This window comes from Eptatretus burgeri, chromosome 5 (genome assembly GCF_056783735.1).
Source record: "Eptatretus burgeri isolate ZD-2024b chromosome 5, Ebu_testis_v1, whole genome shotgun sequence".
Taxonomy (NCBI): domain Eukaryota; kingdom Metazoa; phylum Chordata; class Myxini; order Myxiniformes; family Myxinidae; genus Eptatretus; species Eptatretus burgeri.
This window is the reverse complement of record NC_140965.1, coordinates 60,942,576-60,962,575: the sequence shown is the minus strand read 5'-3', so window position 1 is coordinate 60,962,575 and position 20,000 is coordinate 60,942,576. Positions and strand designations below refer to the sequence as shown.

General features: G+C 43.1%; 1 long non-coding RNA gene across 1 annotated transcript in view; it reads right to left on the bottom strand.

Moving 5' to 3' along the window:
- LOC147026524 (uncharacterized) overlaps window positions 1–20,000 on the bottom strand; it is a 99,994-nt gene that overhangs the window by 50,126 nt on the left and 29,868 nt on the right. Inside the window, exon 2 of the long non-coding RNA XR_015057937.1 lies at window positions 1,056–1,143. This is a non-coding gene — a long non-coding RNA (uncharacterized LOC147026524). The remainder of the gene's footprint in view (window positions 1–1,055; window positions 1,144–20,000) is intronic.

Here is a 20,000-nt window from a genome sequence, read left to right as displayed (position 1 = left end):
GTTAACTTGCAAAATATATTGTTATTTTTATTGTTATGCTTTAATATAGAATGTTTAGGTTCATGGATGATATTTGCAAAAAAATAATAATATATATTTTGATCTTGTTATTTGAAGAAAACCCCCCAAAAAAGTAATGTTTATTTATTTATTTGAAATTTAAATGGAATAATACAAAATAGATCGACTAAATCAAACGGAAAATCGGCCATCCTGCTTGCAGGACCGAACAAACGCAGAAAAAAACACAAGAAGATAAACCTCATAAAACCGCACAAGTTAGGAAATAATGAGATTAAAAAGAAACTTACCTTTGTCAAAAGGAGAAACACGGTGGTAAATGATTTCAAAATGGAAAAATACCAATAATAAATCACAAAACAATGTCGATGAATAAGGATGCGGAAAAGGTTTGTACAATGCTCTCAAAAGGCAGAAGAAGCACCTCACAGATCAAGTGATATTTCGTTGGAAGAGAATAATAATTCGTAAATTCAAAAATCATGTGAAGTAAAAAGAAAATACTTATTTTTGTAAAATAAATCGAAGCACAGTTCCGATTTAAAACATCGTAAAATAAACACGAAGTTGAGAACAACTCAGGAAGTACATGAGAAAACAAGTAGAAACTTTCCAAATAACTTGAATACATCACAAATGACTCAAGACATCCCCCCAGAGATGATGAACCTTGAATGGAATGTGTTATGTGCAAATTACGAAGGATACAACACAAAACGCAAACATGGGTCCAATGGACCCAAGCCATGCAGTATCAGGGTAGCGTTTTTATTAAATGTAAATAAACTAATCCCATTAAAGCTGAACGGAATTAAAAAAAAAAAGATACCACAGAAATGTAAAAATTCGACTTGAGGGACACATGAAAGGGCATGCAAAGAGAAATTGAAATAAAAAAGGTATACTCGTATAGCACGTCAAAATAAATAAATAAAATTGGCCTGGTGTATTGGACCCTACCTGTTTGCATTGTTTAGATACACACTCACTAATCAACCCCCTTTAACCCTATATTAAGTGTACCAGCAGAGTACCTGCACTATGGGTGATCTTGTTCCAAGCATGCAACATGTTCTTCTGATGCACACCTTTATTTGGGCAGTGTATAGGCAACTAACAGCCCTGTGGAGGCAAAAAAAAAAACAAACAAACCCAGGTTGCGTGGATGAAGCAAAAACGTACCTACTGCTTACAATTCAAAATACATGTACCTCACTGTCCTGGAAAACGTGGGGACAGGAATACTGGACTGGAAAGGGTGGAGACTTGTAATACCTTCCCCCACCTGGAGGTAGCGCTACACGATACAAATTTACATAGAGAATTTGCATGCCCCTCCCCTCTCTCCATACAAGACCACCCACAAAGATAAAAACACTCCTCATTGGGGTCATGTTGATCTTATGCAGCAAGTCTGGATGTAATCAGCCCAGAACTGTAGGAGTACAAACAAATTAAACAAATGACAAACAAACAAATAATTAAAAAAAATCACTCAGAGAGCGACACTTGGCAAAACAGAACGAAGTAGAACAGCACTCGATAGAGCGCAAACTTCTGCTCGGCTGAACAGCTTACATTTTGTATCCCACTGATAGGTTGGATCTGAACCAAAATCGAATCTGCTTGTTCTTGTCACCTAACCGACTCATCCACCGAGTTTTGTCATAACTCGTCCACAACATTTTGAGATATCATGACACACATATATATATATATAGTTTTTGGCCCTATCTCTCAATTTTAGAAATTAGGCCCATGTTGACCTTTTGACCTTAAAAAACAATTGGTGGTTAAATTCATTGACCTGATATGCAAATCCTGTTCAAATTTCAAGTCATTCAGATGAAAATTGAGGATTTTAGAAATTGCACCTAAGTTGTTGACCTTTTGCCTATGTTGACCTTTGGGCATATGCTGACCACAAATATAATTGGTGGTTGTATTCAGTGAGCTTAAATGAAAATCCTCTTGAAATTTCAAGTCAGAGGAAAATTGAGGATTTTAGAAATTGCACCTAAGTTTTTGACCTTTGGTCTATGTTAACCTTTTGGTATATGCTGACCAGAAAAAAATAATTGATGGTTGTATTCAGTGAGCTGATATGCAAATCCTCTTCAACTTTCAAACCAATTGGATGGAAATTGACAATTTTAGAAATTAGGCCCATTTTGACCTTTTGGCCTAGTTGATCTCGAAAATAATTGGTTGTTGAATTCAGTGACGTGATATGCAAATCCTCTTCAAATTTCAAGTCAATCAGAGGAAAATTGAGGATTTTAGAAATTGCACCTAAGTTGTTGACCTTTGGCCTATGTTGATATTTTGGCATATGCTGACTTCAAAAATAATTGGTGGTAGTATTCAGTGAGCTGATATGAAAATCCTATTTAAATTTCAATTCAATCGGATGGAAATTGACAATATTAGAAATTTGGCCCATGGTGACCTTTTGGCCTATAGTGACCTCAAAAATAATAGGTGGTTGAATTCAGTGACCTGATATGTAAATCCTCTTCAAATTTCAAGTCAATCGGAAGAAAATTGAGGATTTTAGAAATTCGAAAAAGTTGTTGACCTTTGGCCTTTGATGACCTTTTGAACTACAAAAAAAAGATGATTTTGTCAGACCACCAACTCCAACATTTGGTGAAGTTTCGTGAAGATCGGTTTAAAATTGTGACCTGTAGGCGATTTAAGGTGAGTGGACAGACAAACAGAAGTGATCAACATACTTGTCAAAAAAAAAAAAAATTGCCAATGAACAAACACAAGCTGAACAAACACAAACACAAATACTGGTCTGTGAGTTACAGAAAGGATTACATGAAGAACAGCATGATGAAAAAGGTTAATTACTTACTTATAACTGAAAGTTTTACTTGTCGATGTAATTTTAGTTGGAATTTTTCTGCACAACACTTGAACAATTGATGCTTATAAGTGTCACACATGATTACAGAGAGGCAAGGGCAATGAACAAAATGACCTTTATACCTTGTCATATAAAAATGTTGGCATGACCAGTTTCAGAATGTCATTTTGCTTTCACCTTTCTCATCACCACGGGGTATAATACATATCAAAAGGAGAATAATTTCATTGGTCAGTTATGCTCTAAAAAAAATCAGAATTCCACCTGGGGCTTTTTAAGCTCTCTCTTGATAATTAATTATATCGAATTGGGAGTATGATGTGCAATTATGGCAGATTCTTTCCAAGCATAAAAAGCACATGTTTGAATAAATTGGATTTCATCTTGATATATGAGGGTTGGCTTTCTGCTAATTTTGATTTAATTAGAAAAATTAAAACTACTACTTCCTCCTCCTCACAGAGATTAATCATTGAAAAATAATTCAACATCTACAGGGAAGAAATTTTCTTCATCAAAGCAGTTGCTTTTCTCTCTGCAACTTCCCATTATTGGCTTTTGTATATTGGTGAAACCCAACCCAACAGCTCGTTATGCTAACGTGTTAAACTTCCACATATAGGGCCTTTAACAATCAAATGGCTATTATGCACCTTGACAGAATGGACATGTTATACAATCTTGGATTCTAAATTTGATTAAAGCTCACATAATTTGAAATGTTATGGGACAAGTAGTGAATGTCCACTGGGATTGAAATTTTCTGTTGATAAATCCAATAATTATAAAACTAGACATGTATATAAAAACGGATAAGACCCATCAATGTGTTGAAGGACAGACAGTGGGAGGTCAACATGTATTTAATTTTTTTTTTTTTACAAAGTATGCACAACCTGTTATGACCTGTTGGGAATGAATGGATTAATTGAAGGAGTTACAGATATATGTATGTGTGCATGTGTATACATAGATTGTGTGTGTGTGTGTAATATATATATATATATATATATATATATATATATAATACCAAGCTTGCACACTAAAAACTCATCTCGCCGTCACACGATCCCGATGAAATTGCTGTGGCACTTGTGGTGAAATTGCGGACATGCCGACAATGTTTGGGAAGTCTTGGCGTTCCATAGTACCACTTGCATTTTGCACAATGCGTATTTTTGTCATTCCCCGTGTACGGTCTGTCGTCTGCTACCAGCTATGTTGTACTGCTATCCAGTGCATGTGCACGGGTATCGCTCGTGTGTGTGTGTGTGTATATATATATATATATATATATATATATATATATATATATATATATATATATATATATATATATATATATATATAAATAATATTGTTACGCTTCTCGGAATCGTATGCATACAACATACAGGTGTCCCAAGTCAGTTATTCCATTAGTATACGTGCAGATATATCCCTTCCTTGTGTGTAGTGGGAAACATGGGGGTGCGTTGCGATGGGCTTTTAGTTAGGATTATAAATCATTTTTCCCCTTTTATTTTATTTGAACCACGGTACCTTCATATCGCTTGCCTCGCACCCTCGCCTCAATTACCACAGCATGACGAGCGCCTACCCAGAGACTCGTTTTCCAAGTCAGAATCCTGACGTTCGCTGTGGCAGTTCCATCTCGGCTTCCACCTTCCCAAACCCAGACACCTGGTGTGAGCGGACCTTGCCTGGCTCTGGTGAGGCCCCGCCCAGGAAGGCGGACCGCATGAAGGCCCGGTCCAATCGGGATGAACTATGACGTCGGCTTCGCCATGGCTCCACCCCCTAGCTCCGTGATCTATAAAATACGAAGCAATCCTCAGAGTAGAGTTGTATGGGATGAAAAGGAGTTCGTTGGAGTGGGAGAAGGATCAGAAGGTTGCAGTTGTTATTGATGGGGTCGTTGTGAAGGTGTTCCGCTGCTTGACTCTGACCACATCCCGCCTCGACAGCCCGACTGCTGGTCCACGCACACCCGACCTCGACCGGGTCTCTTGCCTGATCCTGTCGACTGCTCCATTTCTTGCCTCGGACTCCGTTCTCTCCACTCAAGCTCCTTGACGGACATGATCTCCAGACGTGCGGCTGTGGACCAAACCGCATGACCTTGTCGGGTGCCGCACCACGGAGCATCCCTTTCCCCAGAACACTCAGGTACCCTAAACTGTGGCCTCAACTCCCTCCCTTCCTGGCTGCAAAAGGTCCGTTTTTCTTTTCATTGGGTTTATTTTGTCTGAGTGTGTGTGTCTGAGTGTGTGGAGCCTGTCTGTAGATAAGCCTGTTTAAGATTTTTATTGTTGTGACTGTTGCTTGTATTAATCTCGCGTCAAGTCTGCACTGTGTCTGCTTTTATAAGTTGCTTGCATAATTGTTGCACCACACCTCTCTCATCTTCCCCTGCATAACACACCCAATAAACCTTTTTCCTGTACCACATGTTTTTTTCCCTGCTTTAGTGTCAATAAATCATTGTAGAAATGTTCCCAGCTCGTCTTTGTCTTTTCCTCCATTGGTCCAGCATGGTTCGGATCTGAGTTTAGCCGGGTCTTTATTCCCAATAATCCGTTCCTTCGAGCCGTTACGTCCTTGGCAGTTCCGCTCGGCTGCATCCGATCCGGAAAGGTAGTTGGTAAAGTTGGTAGTTGGTACTCTACCATAGTCGGTAGAGTGATCCGGTTTGGGCAAGGCGTACCGAGGGCGTGGTTCCCCGGTAGTTGAAACTGCGTGGTTAATTAGGTAACTCGATTCTAGACAGGAGGACCATACGCCACGCAGTTGAGGTATTGGCATCCACGGTCGGTTAAGCGACCCACCGCATCACAGAATTATCCGTGAGCGACGGCCTGCAATTCCGGGGAGTCTGGTGGGAATCGATGTAAATTCCCCCACCTCGTGGTCGTTTTCACCATCGGACCCCGGCCTGCAAATATATATATATATATATATATATATATATATATATATATATATATATATATATATATATATATATATATACACACATACACACACACACACACACACACACACACACACACACACACACATACATATAAAGATTGTTGTGGGGGTGACCGGCCCAAGATAACCCCCCGATCCAATTTGTGGTGACGGGTGGTTAATGCCGACAGCCCCCGGGACGGCTGAACGGCTCTTTATTAAGAGGAGGCGGACTCATTAATCCTCGGAGATTTTAACATGTGCTCAAAGTGCTTGGCGGAGGGCAATGGCGGATGGGCGGAGGAGCACGGTACAGGAGCACTGCACCAGGACAGCACAAGGGGTTAATCCTCGAACCCCCGACAATTACACGAATACAGTTTCTTCAAAATGAACACGTTTAATGAATATACACAAATATTTACAAGACGATAATTCACAAGGAAATAATAATAAATAAACAAGTCTGAAGACAACCATGGTTCACGAGCAGTATTTGACGATGTAGATTGTTTCAGAAGTCAACGATGAGACAATGTGATAATGTTTGACCAAGTTATAAAAATGATCAACATGATGTGGTACGAGTGACAGGTTATTAACTGCAAAATGTCGAAAACCCGGTTTCGTTCAACAAGTTTAAAATTTTGACCTTTGCATAACCTTTAAAGGTCACAAAACAATGTTGTGGACATTAAAATAAGGAAACAGGATACGTGCTATAGCTTAATGGAGTTAGTTCGTCGAAGAAGGTCGAAAACCCAGTTCGATTCCCACAACTTTGAAAATTTGACCTTTGTGAACTTTAAAGGTCAAAGGTCAAGGATTATGACCTTTGGTGCAAAACTTCCTCTGGAACATTCCAGGAACAATATAACGTCATGTAGGCTATATGGCATTTCGCACTCCTCGGATTATCCATACTTGCATGAAATCAACGTAAAAACAAACTTGAAGGGGGCGCCACGGGCAAGGTGTTCGAGTTAGAGCAAAATGGTTTCAAGACTTTAGGTGGGGAATGACCTCAAGATTATGCATAAAAATATTGTCATCCTAGCTCTCAAAGGTTGGGCGGTCGTATGATTTTGTCAAAATTCGCAATTTTCTAAGTTCGTGACCTTGTGACCTTAACCTTGGGACGAAAATGAAAAATCGAGCTCCGTGGGTCTATGCAGGTGCCATTGGGCTAACCAAATACTGAAACCTCTGTCAGATTCGACAAACCCCTCGGAGAAGATGGATTTTTGTCAAAATTCGCAATTTTATAAGTTTGTGACCTTGTGACCTTGACCTTGGGACGAAAATGAAAAATCGAGCTCCGTGGGGCTATGCACGTGGCATTGGGCTAACCAATACCGAAACCCCTGCCAGATTCGACAAACCCCTCGGAGAAGATAATTTTTTATGTCAAAATTCGCAATTTTCTAAGTTCGTGACCTTGTGACCTTGACCTTGGGACGAAAATGAAAAATTGAGCTCCGTGGGGCTATGCAGGTGCCATTGGCTAACCAAATACCAAAACCCCTGTCAGATTTGACAAACCCCCAAGGAGAAGATGCAAATTGAAATCGGCTACCCCCTAAAAACACGTTTTTTGGGCGTGGCTCCGCCCATAATGGGCACACCACGCCCATTCTCAGGAAAACACAACGAGATCATGATATAAACCTCCCACCAAAATTTTTATCAGGATCGGATCAAAACCCATGGAGCTATGCTCGGGACAGACAGACATACAGACAAGCCGGTAGGCGGACATGGGTAGTCGCGATGGGCCCCTTCGATGGGGAATGACCTGAGGATTAAGCACAAGAAAATTCATGATTCTAGTTTCAAGGGTTAATGCTGCAGATTGTTTTTTTGTTAAAATACCCCCACATTTGGAGGTTTTTCGGCCGTTGCTAGGCTACGGAGGGGTCCATAGCGACGATTTTTTCTCACACGTAACTAGGACATACCATGAACCTAACATACCAGTTTCATGTATATCTGACTCATAGTCTCTGAGATAAAACGAACTTCATTTCTTTATTGTTTTTGACCAGGGTTCATTCAAAGTCTATCTTCTCCGACAGTTTTCATAGGATCCGGCGGGAAATTTTTGACAATATGGCTGAATGTACTGCCCACAGTCGCTCGTGGCCCGATTTTTGATTTTCGAAAAAATAATTCTTTTATGATATTTCAAAAAATTTCAAAGTTCCATTGTGAGGGAACAGATGGGTCCATAGCAACAGTTCTCATTTGCACACAACTAGGTCATGGTATGAACCTACCAACCAAGTTTCATCAAAATCGCCATTGTATTAACGGAGCACTGGACCGAACAGAGAGACAAACATATCAACGGAAAAAGTGATAATAAGGGCAGAACAAATTTCAAAAAAAAAATTTTTGAAAATTTTTTTTTTTTCGACAAGATCGACTCCAACAGACAGACAGACACACAACAATAACAAATATAGTGGTCACTTATTTTTTTTCGTGAAAATATTTTTTCGTGAACCAATAACTTGACGCTTGATGCCTTGCACACAGACTCAAATATAGACAACGGGGATATGAAGAAAAAGAAAAACCCTCCTTTTCAAGTTGGCCCATAGTTGATCATTGTAGAACTGGAATTGAGGCGCTTCTCTCGTAGCAGGGCAGGCGTACTACAGGCCATCCACAAGCGGCTCTCCACATAAAGGCTCAAAATGTACCAACCTTCCTCTTTCCAAAAGTGTGCAAGCCAACTACAAACCTCTTCAAAATTGTCAACTGCCTCGTGCATTCCTCACACTGACCTCGTATGTGCACTCCGCCGATCTCTCGTCCTATCCAGACGGAAACTTTCCATAATCCAAAAGTGCGCAAGCCTGCCTGCCCTTCACCTCGATCACACCGATCTCTCTTAAGATCTACCACCTCTATCTCTCTTGTATGCTCCATTTCTCTATATCCTCCGCCTCCGGGGAATGGCCTCTTCGCCCCAAACACGGGAAGGCGGGGCCTCTCCTCCTCAGCTAGCCTCTGACGTCATGCCCACCAATCGTCCCTTGGGGGCATGACCGCTTGGTGTAAACCCTTGAAGGTGGGGCTTTCTGCCCAGTTGTGGTTTCAGGAACACGTTTCCCACCTTTGTTGGGTTCTCAGCGACTAAATTGTCTCCCCCACCAAGTTTATTGGTGAGGAGGGTGTATCATATGAACACCATGCAGGATTAAAAAACAAAACCTGTCAAAGGGTAGAGGAGTTCCTTGTGAGCTCACGGCCATCCATATCTAGTGCCCAACTGTGTCTGCGGACGTCCTCCTGCAGTTGAGTTACTTTTTTATTCGGAGGTTAGTGCCAGGATTTGACTGTCGGGTGAAGAAGAATTTTGTCTCTCAAGGGACACTGGATACCATTGAACAGAGCCACAGTGCAAGGCTTAATTGCAGAGCTCAGCTGTTCAGGGAGTTGAGGCATAAAATGTCCATGCGCTGAGGGTGGCCAAGGAGGCCGATGTGCGAGGAATCTGTGAGGGGGTAGAGCATCACCTGTTATCAAATGATTCTCATTCCTGCTTAGAAGGGAATTCACGCATTCCGTTCCTCCAAGCCCATCCCTCGGTGTACTGCAGTTACAGCAGAGGGTGGTCGGCTCTTGGCAGAGGAATCCGAAGTGAAGACCCGCTGGCCCGGTTACTTTGAGCAGATGTACCACACTGATCCACCAGCTGTCGAGTTGGATGTCAAGGGTGTGACTATCCCTATTGCTGACCCTCCAATCAACTGTGATCCACCATTGTTTGTGGAAACACAGGTTGTGATGAACCGATTGAAATGGGGTGAAGTACCTGAGATCTTTGGCATCCATGCTGAACTTTTCACGGCTTGTGGAAATTCTGTACTCGTGTCATTGCATGCATTTCTGTGCTCTGCCTGGAACACAGGCATCATTCCAACTGCCTGGAAGAGGGTCCTGTTGTCCCTCTCTGGAAAGGGAAGCGTGATCGTCAAGACTGCAACAACTACCAAGGGTTGACGCTGCTCTCAGTGCTGGGCAAGCTCTTTGCTCGGATAATTATTGATAAGGTTCGCCATCATCTGCTTAAGCACCAGCATCCAGAGCAGTCAGGCTTTACACCAAAGAGGTCAACGATTGATCGTATCCTCACTCTTTGGGTCCTCACAAAAGGCAGATGAGAGTTTCAGCAGGGGCTGCTTGAAGCCACATTGATCTCTGTAAAGCATTTAATTCAGTGAATCGGGATGCCCTCTGGAGAATTCTTGGTCTTCGTGGGGTGTTTCCAAAACTGATTGATCTGATGTCTGAACACTACTCTGGCACTGAGAGTGCCTAACCCGAACAATTACTACCCAGCAGGCAAACAACGTTGTTGCAACGTCGTTTGCCAGTTCCATCCTGACGTCAGAATTGGGTCAGTGGGAAGTTGTTTTTGCAACACCCATGACGTCTGTTTTCAACGTTGTGACAACATTGAAATCTGACGTTGTTGCAGCGTCGTGTTCTGGTTGTACCTGACGTCAGAATTGGGTCAGTGTGAAGTTGTATTTGCAACACCCATGATGTCAGATTTCAACGTTGTCACAACATTGAAGCATGACGTTAGTTTTCAGCTTTATCGCAACGTTCATAAAATGGAGTTTTTGTTTTTACCCTTTTCTTTGCACGCCAAATAAACGAACATTACAGTGCATGACACCCTTCAGCTTCCAGCTTGATGGAGCCCTCAACCCATAGGTATGGGGCCAGCGGAGCACCGCTGTTTTACCGGTGCCATTATCAAAACATTGAAGTTGTATTGCAACATCATTACATTGCACAGTAAGACATAATGACCACAACTTGAAAACAACTGTAATTCATAATCATTTATTATCACGTATCACGCAGAGTATTATTGCAGCAAAAATATACAAGCAGGATTAACAATAATAATATCTTTATTCGTACCAAAAAAGCACACTCAAATACAAACGTACAATAAATAAAAGTAGATACCATTGCAATTGAGAAACATATACTAAAAATTGGGAATAAAAAGAAATACCACATGGGTAAAAGTTGTAAATACCTTTTTGACAAATTCACTTTGTGCAAAGCACAGTTAACAATTGAAATTCAGAATGTTCTGCTCCAGAGAGGAACTGTGGAGCTTCTTCTCTCTCAAATATAATTTACTGCACAAAGGAACCTTTAGGTACAATAACATCATCATGCAGTGTTAGTAAAACTGCTGATAATTCTATGCTTGCATACATTAAATGGGCATTAGGAGCATAAAAGATATTGACCGATAACTTACATTTATATAAAATGTAATTAAAAGTTTTTGCTACTGATGACATACTACCCATTGTTACAAGATTCATAATTAAGCAACCTCAGGTAAGAATTATGAGAAGACGAAGAACCACATATAAATTTTGCTATACGACATAATAGTTGACATTCAATAGGTAGAAATTCAGCAATGACTGGTAAAAGAGTACAATATGGTTCTCACTTGGGAAGTCAAACACCTTTCTGATAGAATTTCTCCATGATGTATATAATTTAGAAATATTTTTCCTTCTGTCCCACAGCAGGCATCAATGGAATGAGCTCTCTATTGATAATAGAGAGCTGTTCAAGTGACTGAATCTCCCTCACCTGCACAAACCCTGCTCATCTGTCCTCCCAGTACTGGTTATTTTGGAAAACGTTGTCAGAAGAGGCAGGCATTGTTGCTTTCTTGAAAAGCAACTGTATTGCCTGACCCACTGTATGTTCCATACAATTTTCATCATCATACGTGAAATGAACGCTGCAAATAGCACTAAAACACTGAAAATAGCCATTTTGACCTGATCCAGTTGAATAAATCCTCCCATTTTGTCAATTTTGCAGAGATTAATATATGTTGACACTATTCTAGTTGTATTTCCACAAAAGAATGCCACACAGTGCTTCACCTCTCTTAGAATTTAATAACTCACAGTGATCAGGTCCAACTGCAGGGTGCCCAACAGAAAACCAGGAAATTTGAATTTTGATATTTATTTTGCCGTATTTTACCATATCAATAAACTAAAATATTGTTGCGAATTCACGCCCGCCGGCGTGCGGACGGCCACGTGACTCGAATCGCGGCACATCGCCCACCGGACAGACAATTCATTCGTGACCCTCTCGGACCAACGCCGGGAGCTAGTCACGGGTGGGGGTTTAACCTCACAACGATCGTGCCAATTATCTACCCGCGCAGGATAGGGTCACTCGCCAAATTCGATCTACCTAAGTACCTGCGCGAATGGTCGACCGCACCTCGCCGCAGGGCGACTCCGGACATGGGCCGCTTGGGCGGCCCGTTCCGTGCTATCGGGATAACCGAGCGGTGTTATCGCCGACCTGGACGGTTCAGATTAATTACCAAACGTATTATGCCCACGACGAACCCTTTACGTGAAGCAGGATGGAGGGTCAATAAAGAAAAGACGAAGCGAAACGGGAAAACAGTTCACACAATGCACATTTATTACGCGACACACGGAAAGCACACATATACAGCCAAACAGTCAAAATGCACATATAGCAGTTAAAACAAAATAAACAATGACGCAGAGTTACTACCGAATACGCGCACACACGGCAACACTTATACAGTTCTACTTTACAGACGGCGCCAACACACATTTACTCAAAAGCAAAGGAAAGAAGCCACCCTCATAGACAAGGGGGCAGACAGGCCTGGAGGCCAATATGTGCGCGTGACCTGGAGGAGCGGCCAGGTCCGCGAGACCGGGGGCGTCCTACCCGCGTCCTCGTGACGCATTGGCGGCCGAGCCACAGATGTGACCGCGTGGCTGTGCCCCGACTCCGTGCTCCTTGGCGGGTTTCGTTGGCACGACGTTTGGAGTGGGGTGGGAATGGGGCCCCCTTTTTTGCACTATCTCAGCACGGGGGAAAGGGGGAATTGTTGATGCCCTGGGGGTGGAGAATGGCTGGCTGGCTTGGGTCCTGTGACGAGTGATCTCACACCGCGACCTCGTCGCCGACCTTCTCGCCTCGGACCCGAGCTCCTTTGCCTCTTCCCGCAACTCTCCTCAGATGACTGCAGAACCCAACTCGCTGCCACACCGATGACTCGACTCACTCTGCCCTGCCGACACACACTGCTACACTCTGCCACGATTCGCCTTGCGCTCGCCATTTTATAGGCCGGCAGGAGAAAATATCCGGATCAGGATGACCTCGGGGGCGGAGCCACACTCGCTAATTGGACGGAGGAAAAGTGGGAGTGAACCTCCCCTGATCCTAGAATTTGCATATATCGATTTCACACAGATGCGCCTGGAGGTGGGGCCAAGCCGATCCGCGCTTGCTAATTGGACGGATCAGAAGTAGGCGTGTAGCGTTCTTGATCCGAATTCTCCCTCGGAAAGGCCGCTATTTGCACTCGCAGCTCGGTGCGTATCGCTGAACGAGCCGAAGACAGCCTGACGCTCAGTGTTCACAGGTGGTGCGGGAATGGCCGTAGAAGGAGAGAGAGGTGAGGGTGGTGGAGGGTTTATCGGTGGTGGTTTGATGGTTATGGTCCCATTTGGGAATGACGGTGATGCGATGTTTGCGGGATTGAGTTGTGAAGGTAAAGGTCGTGGCTGTTGGCGTTGTTGTTGTTGTCTGAGGGTTGGAGCATGGTTGTAGTTGGTGACGATGGCTGGCGTGGTGGTTAAGGTGGTTGTGTGTGATGGTGGTTGAGATGTGGTTGGTTCAAAATAAAGATAGAACAGAAAAACGGCTATCTCAAAGCGTCGCAGCCCGAATGAATCACATAAATTCCCTCCAGACAACGGATTTGGGGCTAACTACACATGTACTTAGAGATATCTCACCTACAGGCCCTTCATGGTGTAATGCGACTTTTCACAGCCGTAACAATATTGTTACGGCTGTGGAAATTCACAAACCACCATTCAGGACCCATAGGTGAGATATCTTGATAGGTGCATGTGTAGTTAGCCCAAACCCATTGTATAGAGGGAATTTATGTGATCCATTCAGGCTGCAATCCTTTGAGTTAGGCGTTTTTCTTTTTCTTTTATTTCAAACACACAACATTTCAACAACCACGCCATCCCAATCACAGCGCCAACCACACTGCAACCACGCCACCTCCACCATCTACGCTACCACATCTTCGCCACTCGCCATTCAACAGGCTCTGTGCGGTTACGATCTCCGCGGAGGGACAAACAAAAACCAACAAGGATGCTCGGTGGGCTTTTCCCACCTGTTTTTCCCGTATGACTTCCCCGCACTTTGGAGTGGAGGAAGAGTGATGCAGGTCAAAGGTCAGAGGTCAGAAAAGGGTCATGGGGAATAATTCGCTGGCTCCGAGCCAAAAACTGACTCCCTCGGCCCCCAGACGGAGCGGGGTGGAGGGAAAGCGTGAGGGAACGCCCCTTTTCGGGAACCCTCTCGAAGGAAGGTGGAGCAGAGAACGGGGCGGGGCGAAGGGCGGAGCCCCGCGCGATAAAAGACGGACACGGGCGGGCGCGCGAGAGTCCTCTTCAGCCTCTTCCTCGGGAAGAGCTTCCTCTTTCGCCTCTTCCTCTTGAGCGCTTTTTCTTCCTCGTCGTCTTGGCTGGTGGACTGGTTGGTCTTCAGGAAGAGGTCTTGCGCCCACGCCTTGGCGAGGGGCCCTGTCACAAAGGCACGGACGGGAGATGCGGCAGCGCTCGTTGCGAGGTGGACCTGTGCGTCCGTACAGGGAGTGCTGGAGAGCGTTCGCCAGCCGCGAGAGAGGTCGGGGCCAGGCGCGACCACGCTGACTGTCACGGTAGAGGGACTCACCAGAGACAAAAGGGAAGTCGCTACTTCTTTCTTTCTTTTCTTTAGGGTTTTGGTGTGAATGTCCGTGGGTGGTGCCAGTCTGGCTCAAGTAGAACTGTTTAAGTGTTGCCGTGTGTACGCGTATTCGGTTGTAGCTCTGCATCGTTTCTTTTGTTTTAATTGCTTTATGTGCATTTTGATTGTGTATGGCTGTAAATACGTGCCTTACGTGCATGTGAATAAAAATGTTTGCTTGTTGAACTGTTCCCGTTTCGCTTCGTCTTTTCTTTATTGACCCTCCATCCTGCTTCACGTAAAGGGTTCGTAGTGGGCTTAATACGCCCGGTAATTAATCGGAACCGTCGAGGCTGACGATAACACCGCTGGGTTATCACTGTAGCACGGAACGGACCGCTTAAGCGGTTCGTGTCCGGAGTCGGCCTGTGGCGTGGTACGATCGCCCGGTCGACCATCTGCGCAGGTACTTAGGTAGATCGAATTTGGCGAGCAACCCTATCCTGCGCGGGTGGGCAATTGGCACGGTCATGGTGGGGTTATACCCCCACCCGTGACTAGCTCCCAGCGTTGTTCCGAGAGGGTCACAACTTAATTGTCCGTCCGGTGGGCGACGTGCCGCGATTCGAGTACGCGGCCGTCCGCACGCCGGCGGGCGTGAATTCGCAACAATATAATAAAGTGTATCTTTGTTTTACACTACTTTTAAGTTTGCTTTGTTTGAAAATAAAGTATCTTTGTTTTACACTACATCTAAGTTTGCTTTTGTTTTGTTTGAAAATAAAGTGTATCTTTGTTTTACACTACATCTAAGTTTGCTTTTGTTTTGTTTTAAATAAACTGTGCCAAATTTCCTGGTTTTCTGTGGGGCACCCTGTAGAACGGCCACTTGGTAAAGCGCATATCTCCATCAGACTGATAGGCCGGATCTGGATTCGGACCTGAACTAAAATTTAACTGGCTTCTTCTTATCACCTAACCAACTCATCCACAAAGTTTCGTCTGAATCCATCCACAACTTTTTCCAGAAATCCTGCTATATTTCGTTTTTGGCCATATCTCTCAATGGTGAAAAATAACTTCTAAAATTCTTGGAAGAAGATCCGGATATTCACCAAAATCTAATCATTTTGGCTGCATCATATACCGAAGCTCTCCAGCAAATTTCGTCTGAATCCATCTGCAACCTTTTGAGATATCCTGTTCTTAAACAAATAAAAACAGACAGACAGGGGTGAAAACGTAGCTTCCACCCACCTTGGGTGGCAGGGGTAATTATGAAGCTTTTAATACGCCTTCTTTAATTTATGACCCGTCAGTGTCGATGTGAAACGCGGATAAAGTTGCACAAAATTTGTTTTTTTCAATTATTTCAGAATATTTAGTTCTTTCTTCATCTTTAAAAAAAAAAAAAAAAATCTAAATTGACCTGTTTGCAAAAAATCCCTTTTAGAAGGAACCAGTTCATGAAGCATATCAATCCTAGATCTGGGACTTTAATCAGGATGGTGTTCAGGTCCTCACCACCTGTAAAATGTTTTGCAAAAATCAATGTGTCCCGAGAAAGTGCTTACCAATACAAGACGGAGGTAGCGGCCACATGGAGCTCAACCAAGTGCACAGAATGGCAACTGTAGGATTGGCTGAATACGTGAAAAGTGCAACAGACTACAGAATCCAATTTGTAAGCAAACATTAAGACAACAGACTAGAGAAGGTCTCTAATCCACACAGCAAAAAATTTTTTTCCAAAGAAAGGTGCAAATGGAAGATGTCGCACAAGAAACCGATACAACAACAAACACAGCCCCACCAATGGCAAAAAAAGACAAAAGAAAAATGTAAGACAAAATATCAACAGACATACACCATCAACTGGGAAAATGAGAAAAGAGCAAGACGGTATTAAGAAAAAAAAAACCAGAGTTGCACAGATTAGGAATAGACAAAGAAGGCCCTTTAGAATGGCTAAGAAAAGGTAAACTCAACTGGGATGGAGAACAAATCATTATAAATGCCCAAGATCAAGGACACTACACCAATGGATTTAAGAAAATGGCAGGACTGAGTCAATCGGACAAGTGTAGGTTCTGCAAGGTAGAAACAGAAAGTACGAGCCATGCCCTATCGGGATGTAAAAAACATGTCAGAACAACTGTACACACAAAGGCCCAACAAGGTATGTGGAGTAATCCACTGGCACATCTGCAAAAGTTTCAATATCCCAGTTCCAGAAAACTCATGGAAACATGAACCAAAAGCAATCATTGAAAAACAAGGAAGTAATGCCCACGTATGACCTAATGGTCGCATCAAGCGTGAACATAGACAACAAAGCATTGCAACTGGATATAGTACTGAGGTACAAAAAAAAGAAAAGAAGGTATTGCTAATTGAGGTTTCAGTACCCAGCAATTTTGGACGAAACACCACAGAAATCAAGAAAATGATCAAATACCAATACCTCAACCAGAGAGTTGGTGTCAAAGCCACCCAATGCTCGCCTGTTTATACATTTATCGGTTTTAAAAGACTAGTCTAATAATATTTTTAATAAAGCATTGCAGTGAATTCTGATCCAAATAATTTTAAAGCAATATATGTATTTGTATATTGTAATCAGTAAAAAAAGTGTGGAAGATAAAAACATTAGAAAGGAAATAACTTGCAGCAAAAACTTTAACATTTTCATGCTCACGCTCACGCTGGGGGTATCACTATAGCTCTCTGTCCTTCGAACAGGCGAGCTAAAAATAACAAATAAACACACAGAGAAAATATTTTGTGTCAAAAATGCTGAAGTACCTTCTATGAATTTACTAAAAAAAAAAACTTTCAGTAAATGACTTTTTTGATAATTTATTGTAATTGAATTAAGACGAGAAGGATGCAAAAATATTATTAATACAATGCTGAAAATGGAAAGTGAGATCCAGAGAGCAGATCATGTTACAGTGGCAGCATTATTAATGAATAAGTCGAACTACCATGCAGTATCATTTTTATTTTTAATTATGATGGCATCACAATTATAACAGTGCATGTGCAATGGTATTTATCAACTTTATGCAATAATACATTTTTATTTGTAATTATGATGGCATCACAATTATAACAGTGCATGTGCAATGGTATTTATCAACACGAGCCGAAACCCCGTCACAGACGGATCCCGTTCCATGAGCCCAGTATGACAACCAGTGGCGGCTCTTGGAAGAGCCGGATCCCAGTCGATGTACTCCATGGCCTTACCTAATGAGGCTTACAAAACATCCTTGCACACGACATTTTTGGTGTACACTACTCCTTGTGAAGAAGTCCCCTGATTTGTGCACGTGTCTACTTTGACGTACAAACACAGTGTCAAAACTTCTCAGATCACAGTACCGAGAAAAACGTGACGCGACCGCGAGGAGGAGCACAAAATTGGTCCTTCGGCGATAAACGTAATGACGTAATGACGGCAGCGAATGACCGATGATGTCATGACGTCCTTACGCCTCTCAGCGGTGACGTCACACGTCGCCATGTAAACGAATGTAAAACGAAAAGTGTTTTTTTCTGCTTCCGAGTTGAAGTTTGACTATCGCCACTATGTGCGATGCACTCTTACAGTTTCGAAGTTTCTTTCAGTCCAGGTCACAGTACCGAGAAAAATATGACGCGAGCGGTAGGAGGAGCACAAAATTGGTCCTTCAGTATTAATATATAGATTATGCAATGATACATTACCTACCATAAAATTCGGACTATTAGCCGCAACTTCGACCTCTGCGGCTAAAATAACGGTGCGGCTTGTTTATGGATTTTTTCCGATGTTGCAGGTTTTCCCGATGACGAGTTCAGGCCAAATCAAGTTGTTGTCGTCAATCTCCAGTCTATGTTTAGATTCACATTAGGTTTCAAAACTGGTTTTGACTCTTCGTGAATTCAAAACTCACTGTAAAAATCCTCTTCCTGCAGAAAGTCAATTAATTTCCCTGACTCATCGCAGAGAGGTTATTCTTCTTACTTTGATCGGTCGTTATTTATCTATACGAGTGCATGCCCGAAGATGCGTGGCCGTACGTGCAAAGCCTTTGCCCCCCCCCACCCCGCAAAAAAACTCAAACCGCGTGCCAGAAACAACAACCACACAAGCCGTTCCTTCGCTTTCACGTGCCCGTACGTGCGTGGCTGTACGTGCAAAAAAAAAAAAAATATATACATTTTAAAACCGCTTGCCAGAAACAACCACACAGGCCGTTCCTTCGCTCTCGCGTGGCCGTACGTGCGTGGCCGTACATACAAAAAAAAAAAAAACTTTCAAACCGTGTGCCAGTACAGAAACAACAACCACACAAGCCGTTCCTTCGCTCTCGCGTGCCCATATGTGCGTGGCCGTACATGCAAAAAAAACCAAAACTTTCAAACAAACACACAGGCCATTCCTTCGCTCTCATAAACGATGACTGGATTGGGGCATTGTGTTTATCTATAAATGCGGATAAGAAATCGAGACACTATTAGAATACAGCAAGTCATCACTATCCAAAAGTAGTGCGTGCCCGTACGGAGTGTTCACATCATTCCACGAATTATCGCTTGCATTGAAGTAACAACTCCTGTGATACTTACACACAAAGTTAATTAAAATCAAGTTTACCTCCCTGTCTTTGCTTGCCATGACATTCGCTGCCATTTACCATTGGCACTCCTACCCCACGGTAACTAAGGCACCGATCGATCCCCATCGTAACCAGCACGGCACGTGACGTCGTCGGCCGGCCGTGCACGGCCTATGCAGCCATGCCCACGCAGCAATGTGTCCTGTGATTGGTAACTAAATGGCGCATTGGCCACGCCTACGCAGCACATGTCCTGTCATTGGTTGGTAAATAAATGGCCATAACTTGGGAATCACTTGTCCGATTAATATCAAATCTTGAAATGGCACATACTCAGGTCCACAGCAATATAGCTGGCAAGTTTCAATTAGATCGGACCAGTGGTTGTCGGGAAACAGCGGTCACAGACACACAGACACACAGAAACACACACACACACACACACACACACACACACACACACACACACACACACACACACACACACACACACACACACACACACACACACACACACACACACACACACACACACACACTGCTGGAATTATAGATAGATGAAATGAGGTCAATGAGATGACAAATGAAGGGGTTGAATGCAGACTGCAGAGCAATGAGTAAGGAAACCCATCGTTGTGAATCGTTTTTACCACCAAAATGAGATGTATTTAGTTGGCAAGCATGCTGAGTGGAGCTGAATTCCTTCACACTTCCAAAGGCCA